We start from the raw sequence: 24370 nt of genomic DNA on the forward strand, positions 1-24370 counted from the left end.
CGCACGCACGCACGCACGCACGCACGCACGCACGCACGCACGCACGCACGCACGCACGCACGCACGCACGCACACACACACACACACACACACACACACACACACACAGTATGTGATGTATTGGGTCTCCCTAAAAAAACATATACAACACATATTCGTGTGCACATATATATTTTGGATGTATTTGACACATCGTTATCTCGACACATGTATTGCTGTGCATCCTGACGTTGTTTTGACTGTATTTAGTCCGTATTTGTAGTACGTATACATTTCGAGCTGAGTGCCCTTCCTATGTGTACTTTTGCTTTTAAACTTATCTGACGTGTTTGTCTTTTTGTCCTGATGACTCATTAAGAAAACTGCTTTCCATCATTTTTTTCATCTTCTTAGTCACCCTCACACACACACGCACGCACGCACACACACGTATGGAGCATAATTACAGCCTCTCTGCTGTTATTATTACTTATAACAGCTTGTGATGGCTTTCAAACCCCCATTTTTCTCCTCACCCTCTCCGAGTCGCCATCCTCCCCCCACTGAGAGATCCTCCCCTCCGATCCATTCCTCCTTCTCTTGCTCTCTTTATTGTCTGCTGCTGTCACTCATCCCTCCATCCCATTATGGGAGCTCACAAAGGCAAGGGAGCGGTGCAGGACGGAGCAGAGATTGAAGAGGGGATGAAGGGTCTCATTTTAAAGAGCAGGTGAAACTGTCTGACTGCATGATAATGAGCTGTACTCCTGCCGTGTGTGTGTGTGTGTGTGTGTGTGTGTGTGTGTGTGTGTGTGTGTGTGTGTGTGTGTGTGAGAGAGACCGGGAAGTCCAACTAAGCTGCTGTTCCAGCAGGAGTCCACACCCACTTGGTACCCAAGCACACCAGTCATAAACCATGACACACGTTTGCAGGGTTCTGACACCAATGATCTTCATCCCTTGTTTTAACCTCTAAAGTTTCATGTCACACTTAATACTTCTGCCTCTCTACGTTGCTGCTGTCATCATCACTTCCACTACCAGAGGGCAACAAGTACCGAATTGGTGGTACAGATCGTTGCCGTTGGATATTATGATATTTTAGACTAAATTATATGAGTGATGTTTAGGTTTTACTGTAAAATAATAGTTCTAGAAATACTCTTAGCTTTCACTGAATGGAAAATGAATAAACTACCTCAAAAATATGTCTACATCTTGTCCAAAGCAAGTCTTAAATATGTCTGGTCCAATTAACGTAGAAGTGCAAGTGCCACAAACAAAAAACAAACATCTTTTAAAAGTACAAATTCTTAACTAAGCTCACATTCACATGACAAAGTTTCAAGTCAAAGCTCATCGTTATTGCGTTAGCCTTTCAGAAAAGTATCACATTTACTTGGCAACAAGTGTTTTCAAAAGGTTGCATATTCTTAATGGGTGTCGCGTAAAAATGTCCTGAATATATATTATACTAATATATATACTAATATACGTTCAGATATTTTGAAATACTTGCACATCCACATCCTCGTCAGAGGCACTCAGCCGGTCTGAAGTCCTCACAGACATGCCTTACAGTCTCTCAGTCTCCATCCTCTCTCCGCTCGGTGAGAATCAACACAACCTTCTCAGGTAAACTCACATCCACGGCAGGTAATTAGCGCAGAAACAGAGCTGTAAAAATAGTCTTGTTAGACTTCATTACCTTCAGACTGAGACATCAGGAACACAACATGTTTCGCTAATTAGAGGCGCGTCTCTGGAAAAGGAGGGTTAAAGACGTAGTCAAGTATCAACAAGTCCGGGAATCAAACTCGCTTCTGCATTCTGTTGTTTCCTCTTGGTTCTCGTGAACATTTAAGGCCTGTTAGGGGTCTTTCTACAGTAAATAATGGAGACATGATATTCACATTAGTAGCACCGAAGACACATCATGTTTAATGTAATCACTGATTTTAGTATTTTACGAATGCAAAAATATAGAACTCTTTTCTGTTCCTACTGTAGAATTCTGTATTTAAGATATTTCTATAGTAAATATTTCAGGTTGGCGATGTTTGTACTGCCAAAAACTAGAGATCTATCATTTTTATAAAGTAAATAATAGATATATATGACTTTTTTTTGGGGACAAACACTGAAGATAAATTCTGTTTTGATTGTAAATGCTAAAGATCTTTGACGTTTCGAATGTAAAAACTGCAGAATTGAATGGATAGAATTTCCCTTTTCTGACAAAACAGCCAGATCTTTTCAAGGGATTTAGTTTTTGGAATTTTTTCTTTATGGATTTCCCCATATGGCACGATCTGCAAAAAAAAAGCCAGACTCAGTAAATAAACAGCAGTTTCTCACATTAAAAACACAAAATGTTTTAAGATGCTGCGAATGTCTGCCAGTAAGATGAAACATTATTTGTTTCAAATGAAGATGACGGCGCAGAGTAACTCTGACTGTGTGTGTGTGTGTGTGTGTGTGTGTGTGAGTGTGTGTGTATGTGTGAGACAGTAACATTCGCAGGCTGCGTCTTCTCTTACTGTCCGGATCTGCAGACAACTCAAACAATCGTGGAAAAGAAAGCGAAGCGACTGGTTTCTGCATTTAAATGAAACTCAGAGTGAATCCAAAACAAACTCCTCCGAGTCCAATCTCGGCCTTAAAGCCACTTTGGCATTCATCAGGCCCGATTTATTCATGGGAGCGAGGTGGTGGCGGCGGCGGCGGCGAGGGTCATTACCAAACATCTCAGACAGACATGGCGGGGATAGCTGCCGTTATTGATCTGCCTCCCGAAGTCTGGGCGCAGGCGCCAGGCCCGGCCTCACCGCCCAAATGCCGCTTCGATCGGCCGGTGGGCGTCCAAGGTCCAGCTGGCACCTCGTTTGCATACAGAGTGAGGCGGTGCGGCGCATAATGACCACGAGGGGAGGGGTCACCATGGCGGCACAAACACATACAGACAGCCAGCGTGCTCGACCTCAATTATCATATGTAGATGGGAGGACTGCGAGGAGCCAGCGGTGGGGGGGGGGGGGGGGGGGGGGGGGGGGGGTGTTATGTGTGGGATCAGAAAATATGAAGAAGACAAAAACAGTTCAAAGACAGAAAAACAAGTAGAAAGAGAGAGGTAGATAGTAAAGAGACAGATACACAGGAGATGAAGACGTGTATGTTCACAACACCTTGATGGACGTTGACTTGTTCAGGTGAATCCTGACTCCACCCTCAGATAACTTCGATCAGATTCAGTAACCCTGAACTGGAGAAAAAGTGTGAAAGATGGATAGAAGCTCAAGTTAAAATGAGTTTAGAAATTAAGGGTGACCAGCTGAAAACTAGACCCAAAACAATCTGAGACCAAAACTAGATTAAAAACGGTCCCAAAAACTAGTTTGAAACTTGGAAACAAGACTTTTCATAGTGAAAAAAACCAAAAAACAACACATCTAAAGCAGGTGTGGTTCAGTGATGGTATCAAAGAGAGGCAGGATGATCAGAAGTGAAGGGGTCAAACTACCAAACATCAGGGACATCCAGGATACAAGTATCTTGGGGATGCCACAGGCTGATGGAAACAATGAGCAGGCGGTAAGGAACCAACCAATGTCTGCACTGTCGGTCATCAGAACCCAGCTGGGCTCAGAAACTGGCCAAAGGAGGAGATAGAAGCCAGAGACATCAAAACAAGAAAGCTCCTCGCTGTACATGAAGAGTTCCACCAAAGTCCAGCATCCCGAGACTGTACAAGTGAAAAGAGGGAAGCTGATGACTCGTGAGTGTTACAGCCACTATCTGATGGACCGTACTTCAGGACGAGCCTAAAGGATGAGCTACTAAGTGAAAGCCTCAGACAGCTTGAGAATGAGGAGGAGCAGGTGACATGGAGAGACAAGCTCCTACATGGCAGGTACCGCTGCCAGATAGAGGAAGTGGCTGATATCGAGAAGACCTTCTAATGGTTGGTAAATGCTGCACTGACAGACGACACTGAGGCAATAATCATGGCAGCACAAGAACAGGCACTGAACACAAGGGCCATCAAGGAACAGGTCTACCAAAGTGGATCAGATCCAAGGTGCAGGCTGTGCAAAGACGCCCCAGAGATTATCCAGCACACAGTAGCAGGGCGTAAAATGCAAGCAGCATCAATGCACGTGGAGAGACACAACCAAGTGGCTGGGACAGTGTGCAGAAACATCTGTACCCAGTATAGGCTCAAAGGACCCAAATCAAAGGCGGCTGAGAAAAACGGGGCTAAGAATTGGTGGGACTCCAGCTTCAGCTGCTGGGTAACCAACCGGACATTGTGGTGGTTGACAAACAACAGAAGAAGGCAACAGCGATGATTGTGGCAGCAACATCGGAAAGAAAGAACAGGAAATTGAGAAGTACCAAGAGCCGGAGGAACAGATTTGGAGGTTAAATCTGACATGGTTCCTGTAGTAGGAGTACTGGGCTTTGAATCCCCAAACTAGGAGAGGAACAACAACTGAAGCCTCAGTCCAGAAGAGTGTAGTCCTCGAAACAGCTAACATACTGCTTAGAACCCTCAAACTCCCTCGAGGACCCGAGCTTGAGGATGATATAGATACAGACACAGTTACCACCCTACGAGGGTGAGAGGGTGATTATATCTATAAATGTGGTAAACATGGTCTAAAAACCAGCAAGAAACCATTTTAAATCCCGGTCATGCCAGAAACCAATCCAGAACGAGCTCATATATAAATAAAACTAGTCCGAACTAAATCTGAACAGCAGCCTGAAAGTTGACCAAGCAGATCCCATCAAAACAGAAAAGACTCACCAGAAAAGGAACGGGACTCAAATAAGATCTTCAATCTTTTGCTTTGGTTTTTGTTCATTTCTTCTCATTCTTCACACTTCTCTGTGGCTTTCATTTCAACCGTATAAGGAACTAAATACAGCATTAAAATATCAGCACGGATTTAACAGTCCACGGAAAAAAACAGGGACAGAACAACTCCTGCGTCAAATAATAGAAAAAAAGTACAATAATAATGGGGAGAAAAAGTGAATCAATATAGATTTGTAGATTTCTAAAATCAACTGAAGCTGAATTTTCAAAGGACAATAGTCTTTTTATAATCTCAAGGTGAGTTTACAAGTAAAGGAATGAAACTGTTTTCGTGCTTCATTCATGTGAGGATGAACACTGAAACGTTCCACAACGAGCCGGCTGAATTCATGCGCTGACCTCTAAAGGTCCGACCTCACGGCCGGACCTTTTCACTCTGAGCACTTTTGTCCCAAGGCCTCATGGGAAAAATGGCCATGATGGACGCGGCACACGCCGGCCTTTGCGGCTTTGAAAACAAACATGGCAGCATGTGTGAGAGAGAATCACAGGCAATCCTGGCATCAATGTAGTGAAATTACTTCATTCATTCATATATTTTGTCATGACCTCAACGGAGCTCTTCATTAACATTCTGACCTCCAGGTGGCGTCGCAGCAGTTGCAGCCACGGAGGGGTTCTGGAAAAATGGTAACGGTTGGGTACGGTACTGTCGGTACTACCCAAGCTGTTTATCATTTTTTCCACTTTTCTTGAGTTACGAGTAGAAAAAAATTGATGAGAGTGTATAGAGAGTCATGTTCGCAGTTTTTCAGGAGATATGAGGAGCGGAAAAGTGTTTTGCAAACTGGTCTTTTCTCTCTTTTTGTTCACGGATGTTTTCCAGAACGTGTCTAATCAGCCGGGCTGATACATGCTGTCATCTCGCTAAAAGCTTCCGAATAAAGCGGAGTCGGAAGAAAATGAGCAGAAACTGAGCCGCCACGCCACAAATGGCTTTTCCACAGGACAGGAAGGCACTGGTGAAAGTCATACCTCTGTGCGGCTGCCTCTCCTCACGCCATAACACACAGTATTCCTTTTATTCAGAGCAATTTTAAGCTGAAGAATAGGCCCGCTAATGATTTCCTGGAGCTGCTGCCTCCACGATAAAAGCCTCCCGTCGGTGGAGTCGCGAAGAGGAAGGTGGATGTGAAACCGCAGCAGCAGTTTGCATTAGCAGAGACTTAAAAACTGTCAGTGCGTTAAGGTTTTTCCTCTTCGGGTCGCACTAAAAACAGGTTGTGTAACTTCTCATGGCGTTTATCCCGAAGAGCAAAGCCACAAGGGACGAGTTCATGGCTGCGTCGGAGCTTCAGCCGACGTCAAGACCTCGCTCAGCTTCGTTTGGTCATTGTTACGTCTCTGCTGACATGAATGAAGGGGAGGACAGGAAACTAGAAGGACACACACACACACACACACGCAAACACACAGACACACAGAAAAACACACAGCTGGTGTCAAGTTGTGTGACAGCAGCCATGTTGGATCTGCTCAGGGACTCAATGGTCCATTCAATCTGTGGCCACATTGTCTCAGAGAGCTAATCAGCCAACCAGGTCAACACACACACACACACACACACACACACACACACACACACACACACACACACACACACACACACACACACACACACACACACACACACACACACACACACACACACACACACACACCTGGATTACCACAGAAGGAGAAGAGGAGCGTCAGCTTGGTTAAGGTGAAGCTGCTCAGACGTGCTCCCGAATACGAATGAACACGGAGTCCCTGCAGTTACATCACCGCTCCAAACCCTCAGCTGAGCGGTGGCTTAGGCATTTCTCTGGTTCTGCGTGTGAGTACGAATAAAGCAGCGTCTTCATGTGCTGCTTGACTCTCACAGGTGTGTGTCTGGCGTGTGTTCGGTGAGGAGCTGCATGCAGGCCAGGTTTTCCGATCCCCCCCTCGGGCGTCTTGACACAAACATCAATTTCTTCTTCACACACGACGAGTGAGTGAAATATTGCAGCTTCTAACATTTCACATAAGACCTTCACTTCATGCAATTAATCGCTTTGACAGATCACTTTATGTTCCATTCATTATACTTCCTTTATTAGATGGTGTAAACCCGCATTTGGACCCTCTTTTGTCTGTTTAGGCATTTTCAATGTTTTTTCTTACAGCGTCGATATGTAAGTAATTCCACTTCTGTACACTGGGTGGCAACAGTGAGTCCATGTCGATGGATTTCTTCTTCTTGGGGTCAGAATCTGCTGCTTCTGTTCTGGACTGAACAAAGAAAAGAACTAAAGTGATGATAATAAAGCCATGACCCCCTACTTTGCATCTAATTGGCAAGTACTCCCTGCTTTCCCTCATCTGATTGGTTAATGTCGATGTCTACTGTGCAGGGTGAGGACTGACGAGCCAATCAGAGGCAGAGCAGGGCTGGTCTTTATGCTAATCAATACATTATTCCAAAGTTATGTGACAATGAACAAATACTATGGACGGATTTTCATTAAATAAAGTACTCTAACATGCCACTGTTTGGTAAAAGTGGCATTTCCAGGCTGCTTTGAAAGAAGGCAAACATCGAGAGTATACGCACTTTTACAGAAAACCACTGAGTAAGACAGAAGTCCAAAACCAATTAACTAAAATCTAGTCAGGAAACAACAATATGGTTCAAGTGGTTCACAAAGAATAGACAGGTTAGAAAGAAACCAGTTTCAAATCATTTCAAAAACCAGTACGGAAGTACTGTAGTTCAAAACCAGTTTCAAAGGTGTTTGAATCTGTTCAAAGGAAGTCGAACACCAGACCTGATTCAACTCTGAAATTGTGTATCTGGAAACCAGTCAGAGAGGATCAATAAACAAGTTAAATAAAAATCCACTCCATGCTCGGGGGGGGGATGCCACAGGGGTAGTTCTACTGTAGGTGAGGGAGCAAACCAGTCATCCGCTATGCCAGTCACCTTCCAGTCTATTTCAGAGCTGAATGAGCAACTCACTATATTTTTCTAACACTTAAAGACGCAGTAAAGGAGCGGCGAAGCTTCTGGAACCGACCCAGGGAACCTTGAGGCTGCAGCCGGGTTCGAACCCTGAAGGCCATAAATAACCAGCTCCTCTGCCTCCAGGTGGGGCACCGAGTGGACGAGTGGCCGCAGGCTTCATTAAGCCCGAGACAGACTGTGATAATATTTATGGGTGCTCAGAGGCTGTGCAGTTCGGCACTGGTCCGGTACGATAAGGTACAATCCAGTGTGGCAAAGCACACCCTGACACAGATCTGTTGCGCGGGTTCCACCGCAGAGAACAATTCAAATGTGAACGGCTGCATAACGACGCGTATGTGGGGCATCATTACAGGACAGTAAACATGGGACCAGAGTGAATTTAAATATTACGGGCGTGTCGAGAGTGACGATCGTCACTGACCAATCAGCAGGCGGCTGTGTTGTCGCTCATCCTTATGGAACCTGTACCGATGTGAATGGAGCCTCAATGGAGGAGTTACAAAAAAATGGTAACAGTAACAATACCAATGGCGGTCTCCAGGGTGGCATGACTCGCAGTCCGTATTCTTGAATACTAATGTATGTGTCCTCCTCATTGTTAATGTTTATCATGTATTGTTCAATGTGCATGACTTTGGTTTTATTACGAACTCAACGCCCACTAGTGGCCCAACGCGAAAACGCAGAGTTTCTGCCTTTACCCTGTAAACAGACGTCGTCTTCAAAGCGTTAAATGTGAAGATTTGTTGAAATGAAAACACAAAAACGATATGTTTTCACTTCAAACATTCTTGTATGAATGGTGCCTTAAATTGTGGCACTGTTTTGCTTTTCTTTTATTGTCCTGATTTCAGTTTTTCATGTCGTTTATTGCATATTTTTAAATCCAGTCATTCACTGAGCAAATCAAAATAAAGAAATTCATATTTAGGTTTCAATTAGGAATAACAAAAACAATTACTTTTTGAATAACTGCAGGATGTTTTTACCTGCATATATTTGCGGGAAGTGGCAAAAACTGAAACTTTCACATCAAAGAAATGCTGGTCTTAACTAAAACATGGTGAGCCACATGAAACAGGCTTCATTTAAAAAAACTCTGAGTTCCATTTATGAACTGCTTGACTCTTTTGAAGCTGAATCATTAAATTCTTCCACTAAAACCTGCAGAATCGGTTCAAAGCTTCGGAGATAAACAGCAAACACTCGAGCTGCTGAACCTGTTTTTTTAAGTAAAGACAGATCCTGTTCCCCCCAGACCCTCCACGACCCGCTGCGATGTGGAGAGAGTCAGCGGAGAAAAGCGCAAACACACAGAAATGTGCCCATCTGAAGCTTTCAGCATGAACCAGGCGAGAAAACATGATTAAAGTCTGGATTTCCCATCACTTACTTCTCCATTAGGGAGATTAATGAGGGCTGCGGACGCCACGCCGCCATGAAAAATGACGCTATTACCTGTTTGGGATGAAGTGTGTGTGTGTGTGTGTGTGTGTGTGTGTGTGTGTGTGTGTGTGTGTGTGTGTGTGTGTGTGTGTGTGTGTGTGTGTGTGTGTGTGTGTGTGTGTGTTTGTGTGTGAGAGATGAACTGCTGACAGGCATTGATGTAACCTGCCTTTACCGTTGATCTGGATTTAGTCTGCTTCCTGATCTGGCTTTGGTTTGTTTTCAGGTTGGATTCAGACTGGTTCCAGACCAGCTCCAGACTGGTTCCAGACCATTTCCAGACTGGTTCTAGACGAGCTCCAGACTGGTTCCAGACTGGTTCTAGATCAGCTCCTGACTGGTTCCAGACGAGCTCCAGACTGGTTCTAGAACAGCTCCACACTCGTACCAGAACAGCTCCAGACTGGTTCTAAACAAGCTCTAGACTGGTTCCAGAACAGCTCCAGACTGGTTCCAGACCAGCTCCAGACTGGTTCCAGACTGGTTCTAGATCAGCTCCTGACTGGTTCCAGACGAGCTCCAGACTGGTTCTAGAACAGCTCCACACTCGTACCAGAACAGCTCCAGACTGGTTCTAAACAAGCTCTAGACTGGTTCCAGAACAGCTCCAGACTGGTTCCAGACCAGCTCCAGACTGGTTCCAGAACAGCTCCAGACTGGTTCCAGACCGGCTCCAGACTGGTTCTAGAACAGCTCCACACTGGTACAAGAACATCTCCAGACTGGTTCTAGAACAGCTCCACACTGGTTCTAGAACAGCTCCACACTGGTACCAGAAAATCTCCAGACTGGTTCTAGACGAGCTCTAGACTGGTTCCAGAACAGCTCCAGACTGGTTCCAGACCAGCTCCAGACTGGTACCAGACCAGCTCCAGACTGGGTTCAGACTGGCTGCTGGTTGGTTTTGAATTTGTTCTGGATTTTGTTTGAGCATCTTTGATTCTGATTTTGAAGTCAATCTTGAACTTGAGATGAGATTTGTTTCAGAACTTCTTTGGATTCCCCATGAAGTGACTGTTGTTTGAACTTGAGTTCCAGTCTGTAGGAACCACTAGAAGCTCTAAGCCACATCGCTCTTTACATTTCTCAATACGTACGTTTGAAATCTGTCACTCGTCCATCAGTGCGTGTCACATGAATACAGGAGAGTACTACTGCAGTAAATCTCAGATGTGATGTGGATGTGACGGAGATGGTGCAGCAGGTGACCTTGGGAGCATTGAAGAGGACGGACAAGAGGGGGCGCTGGGGGTGGAGGTGGGTGGGTGGGTGGGGGGGTGATGAGCGGCTGAGCTCATTATGCCAGAGCCGAGATGTTGGACTGATAAATGAATAAAAGTGTGTGTGTGTGTGTGTGTGTGTGTGCGTGGGGGGGGGGGTTACAGCAGCTGAATGAAGCTTTTCTTTATCTCCTGAGTGAAAAGACCAAACAGAAAAAAGAGATTAATGTGTCCTGAGCTGAAAAACATGTTCCAGAAATCAGAATATATACAATAATGTGAGAGGGTGGTGGTGGGTGAGGTGGGTTGGGGGTGGTGTAGGAAAAACAAAAACAAGCTGAATAGAGCAAAATAAAAAAAAAATTAAAAAAAAGAGATGGGGGGAATAAATGTAGGAGAAGGAAGAGATGAAGAGGACAGAAATCAGCCTCCGAGCTGCAGAGACGAGGAACTGAGACACAGAAATGAGTTTGCTTCTACTTCAAGTAGGTTTTTGGTCTCGCGTCTGAAACAAACACTGAGTTTAAAAAAGCTCAGAAGGTTTGATTCCAACACATAAGATCTGTTTTTATTTGTCTTTGGGAAGAGTTCAAATGAGAATAAAGATCATTTATCATTACTCTGAAGAGTTCCTTCAGGCTGCGTTTACACTGAAAGTCTTGGGGCTCAGTATTTGTTGCCCAAAAAACAAATTTTTCAACTGGTTGGTTGGATTGAGTTAGTTGGGTTAACTGGGTTTTTCTTGGGTTAACTGCATCGGAGCAACTTTGCACTGTTTTGGATCGTTTCTTTGGTGATAACTTTGGTAATTTTTAACTGGTGTTGAACTTGTTTCAGGTTGGTTGTGGATTTGTTTTGTGCTCGTCATAGACTGAAGAACAGCTTGGTTCTGGTTTCACAATGTTATCTCTTGTAGTGGGTAGTTTTCACTTAAAATGGTATTCGGGCACATTTGGGACTATTCTTGTACTTATTTCAAAAGTACATTTTGACAGGTTTTTTTTGTCTTGTTTTGATTGCTTTGGGGACAGTTTTGGACTGTCTTTATGTCGGCTTCTGGCTTCAGAGCGGGTGACGAAAGAGATTCTTTCAGGACTTAAGATTACCCTTTGCCTGGTTTCCGACTGATTTTTAAATCGGTTTTGGAAACCGTGGTTTCTCAGCTGACCGGTTGTTATCTACTAATGTTATTTGGTGTAACGTGGGGCTATTCTACATTAATTGAATGACTCTATTTGATTTGGTTTAGGAACAGGCCCACGTCGGGTCTGTTTTTTTTCACCACTTTCACACTTGTATTCATCTGGTTTCTCACAGAGTCTCCGTCTAATTTTCACATCGCTGTCAGGACTGCCTTTGCTCTGTTTTCACAGGAGTTTCATGACTCCTCGAGTGGAGTTTCAGGCTGCTGTCAAGACGACCATTCTGCTTTTCGTGCGAGCAGCCACAGAGCATTTCTGTATCTTTTCTCTCTTCGATGCTCCAACTTGACCGGTGGTCTGTGATTAATGGCCATGCTTCTAAAAAAAAAAAAAAAAAGCCGAGGGACCTCTCTGTCTTTGCGGGCCGGCTCAGAGATCCTGAACGAGATAATTACAGTTTGACTCCGGAGCAGAACATCACCGCCGGCGTTCTGCTGACGACTCTCCCAACACGCATGTGGAGCATGTAACATGCGTCTCCATTATTCCAGCCACACATGTGGGTTTGACGGCAGCGAGGAGACTCAAGGTGAAAATCTATGAGCCTCGTTTGCTTAATGAGGTTGGAAGTGGGAGGTTATTACCCACCGCGGCCACACATGTTCCTAACATGTGCTTAACGTGTCCCTGCTGCTCCGGCCAACGCGGTAGGATTAAGTTACACATTCAAACCCAATGACGTGAGAGACTGTAAAGGCAGCAGGAGGAGGAGTTTACTGGAGTTCACTGGTGATGGAGAGATCAGAGATCAAGCAGGAATCCAAAAGGTGCCGCAGAGTGTGAATCCCGACCCTCGACCTGAATCGTTACCATCACGGCATGTTGCTCTCTGCACCCGTGTGTGTGTGTGTGTGTGTGTGTGGTTTCTTTACAAAAACAACCAACGGTGCCTTTAGGCCGTGACACCGTTGTTACAGACAAACTGTGGGCGGCCGTGGGTGAACGTAGAGGCAACGTGTGGATTTGTTCCATCAGGTGGTTGCTGTGGTTCAGTGTCTGAAAGCAGCCCGAGTCTCCTGAAATAAACTTATTTATCAGTAAAAAAAAAAGAAAAATCCCCTGTGAAGGCCGGAGTGACTGAGGAGTAAGAAATACTTCAAGTGATAAGTGGTGCGGAAAAAGAAGTCACAGCAGCAGATCTGCAAGTTCCTGAAAAAAAAAGGTGTTGTTGATCAGTTAGTCATCGTTGTCACTTTGTCACAACCGCTTCGCTGCGTGTGTGTGTGTGTGTGTGTGTGTGTGTGTGTGTGTGTGTGTGTGTGTGTGTGTGGTAAACAGCAGGAGGTTTCCTCTGCAGGGGGCCTCAGTGAAAAGAGATCAACTTGTCCTTTAAATCCTTTAAATACCACAAACAAGCAGGATGAAGGTAGAGCAGCAGTGAATCAACTGTTCTGTTTTACCCTTTTTTTTTTCTTCCTCCTGTCAGAAAAGTTATTCATGGAAGACAAGCTCCTTGTTGTGCTTGTTCTTCGTATAAGCCCGGCCAAGCCCCGTTCATGTGACGTTTTCAAGTGTGTTGCGCTTTTGTTTCAGAAAAGTTATGCAAGCAGACACCGACAACGTTTCCTTACTTTCCTGCGATGCCGCTGACCTGGAGCACATTCTCGACGCATGCTGTTCACGCTACAAAGCCTCCGTGGTCAGACGGACCCCTGACCACCTCGGGAAGTGGTTTTGCACGTTAGCGGCGGGTCTGAACGGGGGGCAATATTGCCACTATTCTCCAATCGCTGCCCCCTTGTGGTGGAGCTCCTCTCCCCGTTCAGCATGTGAGTTTCATTTGAAAAGTTTCAGAAGTTCGTCCACAAACAAAGTTTAATAGAGAAGACGCTCACAGCGGGCCGCGGTGAACACAACCCGAGCGGCGGCAGTTTGCACTCGTTTCATGCAAGGCTGCTTCTAATGGCCGCCGCTCCACCGGCTGCCCACCAAGACGAATAAAGCCCGGACTGCAAAGAGCAGGAGAGCAACGTGCAGGAGAAAGAGGGATTAAGAGGACGGAGACAGAAACAGAAAGAGACGGATGGGGCAGTGGGCGAGCCGCCGATTTAAATAACGGAGGATGTGGAGGGATTACAGAGTCCCGCTGTAGATTCAGAGATGGATGGAGGGAGGGAGGTGAAGACTGACTGGACGTCTGAGTAATTGGTGAAGGCGGTGGGAGAAAAAAATAAAAATAAATTTTTTACTGGAAGGAAAGACTTCTTGTTGTGAGTGATGAATGCTGCTTCACAGAGCAGACAGAAAGAGTTTAACTTGAATCTATTGGCGCCGTCACGTGAGTTTGTGGAACTGGCGTCCAATCAAAGGTCTCCGGATACACAAAATCTTTGCTCTCCGTCAACAATATTCACATTTACTTCTGATTGTAACTGATCATAATGAGGAGACGAGAAGCAGCTCCAGGAACTGAACCATGTGAATAAGCTGTACCTGTTTTTTTTTTTTTTTTTTTAAACGCTCCATCTCACAGTGTTTGGAGGCGGTGATGGAGCGGCTCTGTGGGAGGAGCAGGCAGGACCGGAGCATAAGGCTCCGTTTACATGACTTCAACGGAAAACGGTCAACTTGTTTACACGGCAACTTGTGATCTGAGCCACTGGAAAAGCAACGCCTCCGTCTGTCTTCGTGGAAACGGGGAAAACGCAGCTCCTGCCAGCCGTGGTAAATACCCTGTAGCTCCCAGCAGACGCGTAGTGCCGGAGCGCAGGGCGACTGTGTCCTCAGCCGCAGCAGGAGCGAGTATTGCTGTGGCTGGGGGGACAGAGTATCTGTCCTCTGCATGCTCATGCTTGTGGTTTCATTGTAATAACAACCAACAGCGCCAACTCCAGGCCCCGCATGCAAATCACGTCGTTTTTATCGTGTGTATCTGCCGTTTCCGGGTAAATGGATTCTGACGGTTTTCTGAGAGAGACGACAGCTGCAGAGAAACCGGCTGAAGACACCGAAGAGTGTTTATAAAAGTGAGGAAGGAGAAAACGTCTCAAACGGTTTAGTAAAGTCAGACACCTCCAGGAGTCAATGTTTCTTTTATTGTTTTTAGAAAGTGAAAATTCTTGTCTGCGCAACAATTATTCATTCTTTTACAATTATTATTATTTCTTAGTATCTCATCAGCTTCCTTAAGGTATTTTATATTTGGTTATTTTCACTTTCATTTCTTTTAATTCAGTTTTCCATTAAATTTGACAAAATTTGTATTTTATTGATCTGTGGTTTCTATTACTCTTTTGTCAAACTGAAAAAATAACAAAAAATAAAACAAAAAGAAATAGACAACACACATTTAGTCATATATAATGTAAAACATGAAATTTAGAAGAAATCAAAAAATAAATGCATAAGAGCAGTATCTATAGGATTTAAAAAAGTAGTTTTATTCTATACTAATTTTCCCCCTATTTATATGTAAAAAATCTGTAACTGACGCAGAGAGAGCAGAAAAGCTTATTTAATAAAACAGGATCATTGAGGTGGAGAGGCCCTTTAATGACGCTTCGCGCACACTGAGGCCCCCTGAAGTTAAACTCTGGGTTCCGAGGCCCTGAAGTGGAGAAGGAGCCGAGCGAAGGCCTGGAGGGAGTTTCAGTTCGCCACTGCAGGCGTTCGTGTTCAGACCGGACGGCTAAATAAAGGAGGAGACAAGGTCAAAGAAGAAAAGTGATGAAACCACGAGTGTGACCATCAGCGTAAACACTGAAGTCTCCGGGCTGCTGTCAGCTCTGCCCCCCCCACGCCCCCCCCGCCCCCCCACGACCCCCGGGGGGCGCTACAAGAGGGATGGAAGAAAATCCTTCTACTGTCGTTAAGTGAGGCCGGCGTTCACACTGAGTTACTGCTTTCAAAGGTCTGAAGCTGATCACTGGAAAGATAAAGGAACCAATAGTTGTGTCTTTGCTTATAATACAGGAGCACCTCAATCCCACAGCAGGGAGATGGTTGACGTATTAAGAATAAAAGTAGTTACTTCCATAAATAACACACAACTTTTTGAAAACGCTCTGACTCCATCTCCATGGAATCTGGGGAAAACACAAGTTTTTGAAAACGCTTCGACTCCATGGCAAAAAGGGGAAAAACGCAACTTTTCTGAAATGCTGATGCTGCACAACCACACCGCAATTGCAGTAAATCATTCTGCGCATGTGCAAGAAGGACTCATATATAACGATGAATGCTGTGTGTAACCTTTATTCTTGCATCTAACAGCACTTCTCCAATAAATGGTGCGTTTATTACGTAAAATCGTCTGGACCTCATGAAAATATAGATTTTTTTCTTTCTTACCAACAACTGAATTTGCCAAAACAACAAAGAACGAAAGCTTCAACGTTTAAAGCGTACAATTCTTATAGCTTTATTACATATAAACAGCACCTACTAGTGGCCATACTGGAAAACGACATTGTTTTCAAAACATTACCATGTGATGGTGAAACTTTTCTGAAAACCAAAGAGGGCAAACGTAATGGGTTTTCACTTGAAACGCTGTGGTGAGAATGAGGCGTTTATTAGGAGGATTCTTCTGGAGAAAAAAATGATCAAAACTAGTTTTAGATCCGTTTCAATAAATGTAGTAATTTTATTTTGATCATTTGAATCCATTTTCCTGTTCCCTCTGTCTCCTTTTGGCCAGGACGTCTCTTTTTGGTCAATTTAGAGTCATTTTGTTGGATCGCTTGTTAGAACCAGAGGCCAAAGTGTCTGCAGGAGTTCTCAGAGGGGCTCTGGGGGTGAGGGGGAGCTGGCGAATTCAAAGCTCCAGTTGTGTTTGGAAAACCTGAGAAAGCGGAGAAAGAATCCTTCATCCTCTCGGAGGACAATTTTCCCTCTGCTGGCGCTCTGGAGTCTGAGAGGTCTGACCCAAACGGAGCACGCTGTTCCCGCTGCTCTTCAACTCCTGGCTGTAAATATCGGCCATTTTCCCGCCGGGCTGCGACGTGTCGGGCCGCGAGGGAATCTGAACGCATCTGTGCGCCGCCGGAGGACAGCGTGGACACATTTACAGGCCGTCCACAGAGCACAGCGTGTACTCACAACGGAGAGCTACGATACGCTGCCGCTCACATGCAGGAACACAAAAACGGACATAATGAGACACGAAGGGACACAAAGGGACATGAAGGGACATACAAGGACACATGATGGAGCCTGAAGTCACAAAGAAGGGATATGGACAATGCAGGGACATGAAGGGTCAGAAAGAGACATGCGGGAACATGATGGGACATTCCAGGATGTTAATGGACACGAGGCAACATGAAGAGACCGAAGGGACATGGAGGTTTTATGTCGTTCTAATACTCCCCCGAAAGTATATTCAAGTATTGACTCGAATATACTTGGTTATTTTTGACATTAATCACTGTATGTAACCTTCACAGGATTTTTTTTCTTGCGTTTATATTCCGGGGATTGATTTTTTTGATGCGGAGCTGCAGGTAAACGCAGCGTCGCACTGCTCACGAGTGAAAGATCTCCGCTTCACATTTTAACTGCAGAACCATAATAATGTGTCAAAGTAACGACGGTGTGATGGCGACAGAGATCGGATTAAAAAAAACAACAACATCCTCGGTTGTATTTCGATGCAGCGGCAGGGAGCGGGCAAATTGATTCGAGAAAATATTTTGTCACCGCTAATCTGTGATGAGTCCTCGCAGGCCGTTCAGCTGGAGTGTGCAGATGTGAAATGACGAGCGGAGCGTCGCCGGGCGTCCTCGGGGGGGACATAAAGCCTCCGAATGTCCTGAGAGGCGGCAGCTGACACACAAAAGAGCTCTGAAGGTTGGAGGAGCGCGGCGCTCCACAGCCACATCCAGCAGAAGGTCACCGCCAGGAAAACGTCTCAATTCTGACAAAAAGGACCCGTCGTTGATCAAATTCCAGTGTGACCTCATCCGGTCCTCATGTTCTTCCTCGGCAGGGATGAGCGCCGAGGTCCCGAGGTTTCACTTTGAGAAGAAGACGACTCAGATGGTTTATCGATCTGAGAAAGACAATCATCTCTTCTTTGGACGTTTCTGGGGAAGATTACAAATCAGTGCCAACAACTGAGGCTCGTTTACACGCTGACGTTTTCCAGTGAAAACACACTTTTTTTTTTGGTTGTGATTTGAGGCTCGTTTACACAAAAACGTTTCTCAGACCGACTGCAAATGCAACTTTCTGAAAACGCCACATCTACGTCTCTACTGAAAAGGGGAAAACCGCAATTATTTGAAAATGTCCAGCCCAAGCTGGGAAAAAAATGCGTTCCGACTCCCTCCTCTATGGAAACTGGGGCAAACGCAACTTTTGAAAAAGCTCCAACCCCGTCTCCACGGAAACGCTACAACTCACCTTCAACAAAAACTACATCCTTTAGATACACTACAAACACGACACCAATGACACCCTCCTCAAACTATCTCAACTACACCCACTACAAATACTGCACCCTCTGCACCTTCTATACAAAAAACACCAACTACACCCTCTACACACACTTCATCCTCTACATCATCCTACACCCTCTACACACACTCCACCCTCTACACCCTCTCCACACACTTCATTCTCTACAGCCTCTCCACACACTCCACCCTCTACACCTCCAGCAGTTCCAGTTGCTTTCTTCTCCAGACCTGATGATGCAGGATTAAGAGATGAGATGATAAAACTCATTTGTCCCTGTCGTGATCAGTTTTTAAAACAGCTTGAGACTTTATTTATTTATTTATTTGCTGTCTCGTGATTCTCTGTGTTTAGTTTTTCTCCTCATTCTCTGCACAGCTAATTAGCCCCCCGGGGGATGATCGAGCATCTTAAACTTGAACTCTGTAGCTTTTCCTCCAACACATCGCTGAGAAAACACACATTACATTACATATTTCATGAAATCTGCAAGTTGATGAGCTCTTTCGACCCCAGAGAGCACCATCACGTTAGACGGTCAGCCCACAGTCAGTGGATGATGTGAGGCGGCTACTCTCCAGCTGATCTTAGTTTCTTGTTACGTTGAGTTTCACTTCTCTGTTAACAGGGGAGAAAACACCAAGAGAGTTTTTTGAGCCTTTGGATTTATGACCATGTAGAAAGTGTCCCTGAGCCAAAAACTGAAACTGCTCCCCCAGTGGATAGTGCACCCTGCATGGGAGCGACATCCATTGGTTTGGTTTGGCAGCGGTGGCCTCAAGGTTAGAGGAGCAGATTTGAGTTGGGGAATCCCACAGCTGACGTGTCACCTGTCAACACTGTGGGTCACTGAGCAAAGAACCTTGACTCACATCAGCTCCCCGAACGCCCCAGTGCACTCTGGAAACGGGATGGGTCAAGGCAGAAAAAAGGAATTTGCCCAAGGGGATTGATAGAGTACGATTAGTTTAGTTCTGATTTCAGTTGTATTATTGCTCGAGAGTATTACAGGGGAAACTTAATTCATTTTTCTGTCTTTGCTTGGTCCTTCAGTAACTGTGATATTTATTATTTCCTGTGTTTCTTTGATAGTTTTCAGTGCTCACGTCTTTCCCAGCGATATGGATTGGGTGAAGAAGTGTTTTTGTGTGGTAACGTAGCTCTTCCCTAGAGAAAGAACTCTGAATTCAGTTTTAGATGAACATATTGCAAACTGTCCTGTTGAAGTGAATAATTAACCCTCGGGAGGAACTTTCAGGGCATTTGATGGTCAAAGGTACCCGAGGAGATGTTTTTGTCTCCGAACACATCGGTTTGATGACGATAAGAAGAAAGAACCTTTGTGTGTGTGGACGGAGTAAGATTGGAGCTGTCAAGCAGAGCTACGTTCTACTTTCGCCGACCTTTCAGCCGCGATCGCTCCTCGTCTGAAGAAGAAACACTTTGTGTGACACAGTTGTGTCATTAATTTTGCAGTCGACGCCTCAAAGCTGACGTTTCCGTCTCGAGGAGGCGAGCGCCGTGACAGTAACACGTGTTGTTTCATTTAAACAGAGCTCAGACACGGGCCCACCTGTCACCCGTCCCTCCTACACTTTTTTCTCCGTTTTTCCTCCTTCTGTCACCCGGTGGATCCATCCATCACCTACCCTAGTCCCCCCCCCCCCCCACCCCCACCCCCACCCCGGGGGTCCCACCCTCACCCGGTCCGAGCTGCGGAGGCAGAGGAGGCGAGCAGATGAATCAGCCGACCGGAGGCTGGACCATCTGAGAAGCTATGAGGGAGGCGTTTGTTTCGGCCTGTGGCGTTCGCAGAGGCGGGAAGAGACGGGAGGAGAGGAGCGCTGCCTTTATTTTTAGTGTGGCTTCACCGCCCTTCCTCCCAACTCGTCCAGTCGCCTATAAATACCGGGAAATGTTCGCATTGTAAAAAAAAAAACACTGAAAAATATAACTTTTTAGATAAACCTTGCTTGCTTGGTATATCTTTTATTTCTATAGGCGGAGTGTTGTTTTCTTGTTGCCACCAAGTTGAGGAGCGCCTGATCGACAGGGTCAAAAAGTTTTGGCCACCTCACACTGCAAATCGTGTTCCACGTGTTCCAAACCGAGGAGTTTAATGAGATTCCGAGACAAAACCTTCAAGAACTCCATGACCCCTTACGTAATGGTGGTGAAGTCCTTGGCGCCGCATACCAACCTCGATGCAGAAGTTTGAAAGCTCATCGATAGTGTCGAGGGAAACGGCCTGCCATCTGCATTGTATCAACGGAGAAGCGTCACATGACCACGATGACCAGAATGCCCACTGAACATCTTACTTAATAGAAACAAAAGTGTTTCGAGGAACTTTTGACTGAACGAAGCAAATGTGCCGCTGTTTTCTACCTGGAACACTAATGACTTTGGTACTTGGACAGAAGTGGTGGACACAGTGTCAAAAACGGGAACTGTGTGTTTACTTCCACTCATTTACCGTCTCCTGACCAAACCGCGGCCTCATGCTTGCTTTCTCGGATAAAACCTACAAATAAAAGACGACACTCTTTCTTTTCTTCACGTCTCGAGGCTCTATGAGACTGATTCCTGTGAATGGAACAACTTTCACCAACCAAACTTCTTTGTACGTAGTTAATCTTTTTGAACGTCTCTAAATCTCGTCTATTAAGTGTTTCTGGACACTAATGTGTGTGAGTTAATTTTTTCATTAGTCCATTCGGCCGAGTTTAAAAGCGATTAGGCAGACAGGAGGAGATTTAGATGTGAGGGAGCAGGTGGAGCTCTGAGAAAGGCTGCGCATCCGAGCCGATCGGCGGCGGCGTCGACCATCGCATGAGCCCGCGATAACGCGACGTGATTTATCCGCCCGCAGACCGGAGGAGGATCACGCCAATCGCTCACTTCTCCACTAAAATCACTTTAATTAGCCTCCGCTCGGCGGCTGAGTTACGTTGGCGAAGCGAGGGGGAGGTTTTTGGGTGAAGATCAAATTGATTTAATGTAGGAAGAGAGCGAAGTTACACAAGTGACTTCACTGGATCGCTGACAGGTGTGAAACCGGGTCAGCGTGGAAATACGGCCGTAACTCAGAGCTCTCGAGTCTGACTCATCTGAAGTTTTCATCCAAAGTGTCCTCAAATCGACGGGGATGAGCCTGAATCACGGCCGCCATCAGCCAATCACCGAGGTTGTTTATCAAAATGTGCTTTGCAGCAAATGAAACCAGGGTTTTTTTCTACGCGGGTCTGCGTGCCGCGCGCTGGATTTATGAGCGATGTGAGTGCTCCATTTTCACCGCGGAGCCTCTCTGGCTCCGGCATGGCAACGCGCCGCCGAGGTCGCACCGAACAGACGACTCAGCTCCGCGGAGTGCCAAGGACAGAGCAGATAATCCACTGAGGGCATTTTTCTATGTTCTGTCCATTTTGGGACATTTGTTTGACTGACAAGGCTTTCAATCTACACACTCAGTTACACACACACTGTTAGGCCCTGTCCACACCAGCCACAATGATCCCTTTTCTCTCCGGCCTTTCACACACCTCACTAGGAACACGGCTCAACACGATGCCTAAGGGCATGTAGTACATATGCCAGGCCTTTGGGGGGGTGCTGTGATTCACCAAATACACCAACAACGCAGAGGAAGGGGTGATGGCGTCATCGTTTTTCACAGATGTGCAGCGTTGACCGTCCACACCTCAGAGCTGAGCTGGGTTTTTATAAGTTCTCCACTCTAGGACCCGTTTTTAAAAAAAACAAACAAAAAAAATGTTTGGGGCTCCTAAAACGCCACACACACACACACACACACCCACACCCCCACCCCCACCCCCACCCCCACCCCCACCCCCACCCACCCACCCACCCACCCACCCACCCACACACACACACACACACACACACACACACACACACACACACACACACACACACACAGACAGAGTAAATCCGGCATGTTCTGAACTTATTTGTAGAAAAAAAGTTACCAAGGGTTGTTAAGATGACGTATATCAGTGACCCCTCAGGTACGAATGATCTGCTCCAGGGGAGAATAATCCGGATTAAAGTTTGGTATATGTGTGTGTGTTTGTTTGTTTGTGTGTGAAGCAGGATTAAGGTTTATCAGGTGAAAAACAGGATTCACTGTTTGCTCCAGTAAAAATGTCAATAGGACCCCTGAAAAATGATAAAAGGTGATACAAACACACGGTGGTATTGTTTTCTACAATCCACAAGTGCTGAGCGCACACACACACACACACACACACACACACACACACACACACACACACACACACACACACACACACACACACACACACACACACACACACACACACAGGGTGTAAAAGGTTGTGTTAGCGTGTGTGCCCTCGGCATTTTCAGCACTACGGTAAACATTTGTCATTCAGCTCAACACTTCAGGGCGTGTGTGTGTGTGTGTGTGTGTGTGTGTGTGTGTGTGTGTGTGTGTGTGTGTGTGTCCTTGCGCTTGTGGGGACATCGGTGTGATTGCACACGGACACGTGGGGACTGTTGATGACACTGTGGGCACAGAAATCAAACTGTAACTGGGCTGGCCACCGTATGTTCGGTGTTCAGGTTAGGATGTGAGAAGGAACACTCACAGCAATCTGAACCAAAAGGCATGAACTCCTCTTCCAACAGTTCTCTGTCAGCCTCGGTCAGACTCCCAGCAAAGACCAACCAAAGACACCATTGCTATCTGCCAGTTTCAGTCAGGCTTCAAATTCTACTTGAGTATCGTCATCTCTTCCTCAGTTCAATAGAAGTTGTAAAAGACATCCAATCACCTGTTTACTCCAATGACGTCTGTGTCCTCTGGACATGTTTGCCGTTTATTCAATAATCTTTGGAACAAGCACTCATGTTTTGACTGTATGATCACTCTTTTTGTATTTCCCAAATGATAACTGCTACTCAATGTGCGACCTGGGGTAAAAGCTGATGCGGACGCATGACGATGAATGAGGTTATTGGTTTCAGATGTTTTCCTGTTAATTTCAAGAGCAGATTTATGGGTGTTTTTTTTTTTTTTTGGAATAAATCTCCTCTGTGAGAGGGAGCAGCCTCCTCCTGATTGGATTTCTTTTAGGAGGTTACAGGGCAGAACTTGTGAAGGATTGAAGCGCAAGTTGCACATATACGACGAACAGTCATTGTGCGTTTCAGCGTTTTGGTGAATTAAAGAAACTCCTCATGTTTGACAGCTCTGCCCTCGAGCTGCAGCCCTTCCTCGGAAATCAAACACACCCCGGATGATCCAGACTGAAAAGACCTCTTTCTTTGTGCTTCAAGAAAACCCACGAAAAAAATGTCCTCTTCGTCGTCTCGTGGTCTGGCAGCGGCGGGATGAGGCAGGCATGTGTCACCATGGCGATGCGGACGCGGGGTGATGTCATGGCGACCCGGCTGCTGTCTGGAGGGCCGGGTCACTGGATACAATCAAGATTCATCAGCAGAGGTGCTCTGTGACATTTCAGCCGGAGAAGAAGAAAAAAATAAAAAATAAAAATAATAATGAAATAAATAAAGTCGTCGCAGCTGCTGAACTGAAGCAGAAAGACAGGATTTAACTCCGAGGCAGAGGTGGGAGGAAAACAGCCGCGAGGTCTTCCTCATTTATTCCGTTAAAAAAATGGAGAAAAATCCACCCGTCAAAGCGCCTGACGGGACCTGCTGTTCATCTCCCAACTAACAAAAGGAAACCTCGCTTGTTAGCGTAGTTCATTAATTCAGCCGGAACTTTGTGCGAGAGAGATCTGTCTGCTGTTGCTCTTCAGATTCTAAAGGAAATAAAAGAAGAGGAATCAGGTCCTTTCTTTCGTTCTTTCTGCTGTTAATCTCAGAAGTGGAGACAGTTTCTCTCACTATTTTGCATTTAGACAAAAGCTGGAAAAGAAAAAAACACGGATGTTGAAGAAAGAAGGGGAGGTTCGATATTAGTGTCCACTGTCCAGTGTTGTAGATCTCAATCTCGACGCCACTAATTCAAAGTCTTGGTTTTGACTCCATCCTTGGTCTCTTACGGTGTTGGTCTTGTCTCTGTATTTTTATTGAATTAGTCTCAGCCCTTTAAAGTTTTGGCCTCATCTTGGTCTTGATTCAGTCTCTGCCCGATCAAAGTCTGTGGGTCATGGGATGCCCCGGGGTAGGTCTTGACTACGACACCAGATATGTTCGCATCAGTCATGGGAATATGTGGGGATTGATGACGCCTTCTTGT

General features: G+C 45.7%; 1 protein-coding gene across 1 annotated transcript in view; it reads right to left on the bottom strand.

Moving 5' to 3' along the window:
- The window catches only part of grid1b (glutamate receptor, ionotropic, delta 1b), a gene marked incomplete at its 3' end in the record, with an annotated part of 396484 nt that overhangs the window by 57667 nt on the left and 314447 nt on the right, over window positions 1–24370 (bottom strand). The window lies entirely within an intron of this gene.

Source organism: Lipophrys pholis (assembly GCF_963383615.2).
Source record: "Lipophrys pholis genome assembly, chromosome: 1".
Taxonomy (NCBI): Eukaryota; Metazoa; Chordata; class Actinopteri; order Blenniiformes; family Blenniidae; genus Lipophrys; species Lipophrys pholis.